General features: G+C 36.6%; 1 non-coding gene across 1 annotated transcript; it reads left to right on the top strand.

Annotated features, from left to right (window-relative positions):
- Positions 1-2523: 2523 nt before the first annotated feature.
- Positions 2524-2628, top strand: LOC136315805 (U6 spliceosomal RNA). Its single transcript, XR_010727588.1, has one exon. It is a non-coding gene; the product is annotated as a U6 spliceosomal RNA (small nuclear RNA).
- Positions 2629-3112: the final 484 nt, after the last annotated feature.

Below are 3112 nucleotides of genomic sequence, written 5' to 3'. Positions count from 1 at the left end.
AAAATAAGTTCACTGAATTTATAAATTAGGATGTTTTTGTTGAAGGGTACTCTTAAGTAAGTTATTGAAAGTTGTAAGTTATTAGTAATATGTGGAACAGTGACCTATACTTTGGGAAATATAGACAATGATGTAGTTTTTATAATCACCCTTATTATATTGTATTTATTTTACACTATAAAATTCTAGGTAGAAATAAATTTACAATAACTAAGAACCACCATGACTACTAATTGTTTTGAATTCAAATCTATCAAGATGCTTATTAAACTATCCCTATATAGCACCCATGTGAAACATTTGGCAAATAAATATAAAATTACCATCAAAAAAAGCTTTTCTAAAGAGGGGTAAAAGATAATTTCTCTCACTTTTCTTTGAATAATGCCAGTTTCTATGTATAAATATCTTGTCATTTTATTTTTTTTATATTCTCTGTGTATGTATTTTTAAATAGCACTGAAGTTTGGGGTGCCATTGTACTCTTTAACTGTTGATTTGCAATTGAAATCCTTTAAGTAGCACAGTCTGAAGAGACAATTTGGTTATATTTTTATTCAGTCAATCCCCCACACTTGCTCCCACTTGCTGTTCCTGAGGCTATGCGTCCTTATTAAGGTTATAAAATGCTTCGACCTTCATAAAAGGCACAGTGACTTCCCTGGAGGTCCAAAGCATTAATGATGAGGTGAGATGCAAAATCATTATCTGAGGGCAGCATCTCTCCTACTGCAGAAGCCATTCAAATCATCCACTTGAAAGGCAGACCTATCCAAAAGCTAATAAAGAATCCTCCCTGACAGTTGAAATATTGGGCAAATTGCTTTTCAACCTATGATAGGATGTTAACGTGGTGAAAGGCAAATGATGCTGCCGGTTTACTGTATTCAACCCCTGCATGCTGGGTAATTGATGGTCTTTGGGTCCAGAGGTCAAAAGTTGTTGGTGAGTTTGCAATAAGAAACTTTACTGTGGCCAGTGGTGAGTGTTTAATTCTTGCCATTGTGTCAGCACAAAAGGCGCTAAGAAGAAAGTCATGCTTCATTCAGGGTTAGTGTCACAGTGGCATTCATTTGTTGATGAGAACTTGTAAGTGCATGGGTGGAAAATTAAATGCTAATAACATCAGAAAATGTCACTTTTGTGAAAACTAGCTTATAAACAGAAGGTCTTACCTTCTATCTAAGATACGGCATGTGCACAGATGTATGTAATGCCCATAGGTGATGGTGGTGAGTAATACGTGTCTCTAGAAAAACCAATCTGTTTGTTTCATCTCAGATTTGAGGACTATATTAAAAAGCAGCTGAAGTATTTGAGAGCCGCAAAAGCCCATCCCAATCAGGTTTTACCCTACCTTCAGAACAGTTTGTGTGTGTGTGTGTGTGTGTGTGTGTGTGTGCGTGCACGCACACGCGCAGCCTGGCTAGATAGCTCAATTGGTTAAAGCATTGTCCCAATAATACAGAGGTTGTGGGTTTGATCCCTGTCAGGGCACATACAGCTACAGATTGATGTTTCTGCCTGCCTGTCTGTCTGTCTCTCTGTATCTCTTTCTCTAAAAAAAATAAAATAAAATAAAGGAATAATTTTTAAAAAACACTTTTTTGCATGATAAAGGAAAAGAGTTTTTTAAGGCCTGACCAGGCAGTGGCACAGTGGATAGAGCATTGGACTGGGATGTGGAGGAAACCCTGAGGTCTTTGTCTTGAGTGCAAGCTCATCTGGCTTGAACACAGGTTCACCAGCTTGAGCAAGGGGTCACTGGCTTGAGTGTGGGATCACAGATAAGACCTCATGGTTGCTGGCTTGAGCCCAAGGTCACTTGCTTGATCCCAAGGTTGCTGGCTTGAGCAAGGGGTCACTTGCTCTGCTTTAGCCCCCCTACCATTCCCCATCTAGACACATATGAGAAAGCAATCAATGAACAACTAAGGTGCTGAAACAAAGAATTGATGATTCTCATCTCTTTCCTTTCCTCTGTCTGTCCCTCTCTTTAACTCTCACTGTCTGTCAAAAAAAAAAAGAATACCACAGAACCCAAATTCCTTATTGTCAACTAGTGTATTTATAATGAGGTCGGTGTTGTTGGGCTTCTATTGAATGACATGGATGATTTGACACAGACTATCAGAAAGACAAAGAATGCCCAAGTTAAAAGGAATCTAAAATAGCAAGTTCATGGGTTTTCATCTAGTTCATGAGTTCATAGAGAACCACCAGTCCATAAAGGTGGAAATGTAGGTTGATAATAATTTTCAATATTTCATAAAACTTGCCAGAAATCATATTTTAAATAATTTGTTTTGATTACCAATTCAGGGCACAAGTACCACTATTATCTGTGTTCTCAGTGCTATTTAGAAGCTCTCATTGGTATAAAAGTAACTTATAGGAAATACATAGAATGTGAATGTTCTCTATAAACTGGAGAATTAAAAGCCTGATGACTATGTAGTTGCTGATTTCTTCGAAGCACGTTTTCATACAACCTGGGCAATAAAAGCATAAAAAACAGCACTAGTGCTCGCTTCAGCAGGACATGCACAAAAATTGCCATGACACAGAGATTAGCTTGGTCCCCTGAGCAAGGATGCAAAGCAAATCCATGAAGCAGTCTATATTTTTAAAAGGAAAGGTTATTCCAATGCACAGACTTGATTTTTGTACTACAATTTGCTAGTTTGTAATATGTATTTTTTCTTACCGCTCTATGAATCTGTTGGGCATTGGTCCCTTGTAAGAGGTTTGAACTTTAATAATTATGAGGACTACATTTAGACATAATTGTACTAATATTAACTTGTCTATTTTTATTTGATTTTAATTTTTAGATGTTTATGAAAAGAGGCTTGGGGGAGAGGATGGGGAAGAGGGGTAGGCAATTTCTTTTATAAGTGTAAAATAAATGAACACACATGGAATGCAAAATAATCAAAATTTCAAAAGTAGTGCTAGACTGAGAATCAGGAGAGTTGGCTTCTGGTGATGACTTGGTCAATATCTAGGACAATTTTTAAAAGTTGTTTTATTTACTTAAATTTTTTATTTCTAATTATACCAGATAATCTCTCAGGAATCGTATAGGCTTTAACTTCAATAACAAAGATAC

The sequence above is a fragment of the Saccopteryx bilineata genome, chromosome 11 (assembly GCF_036850765.1).
Source record: "Saccopteryx bilineata isolate mSacBil1 chromosome 11, mSacBil1_pri_phased_curated, whole genome shotgun sequence".
Taxonomy (NCBI): Eukaryota; Metazoa; Chordata; class Mammalia; order Chiroptera; family Emballonuridae; genus Saccopteryx; species Saccopteryx bilineata.
This window is presented reverse-complemented; position numbering and strand designations above follow the sequence as displayed.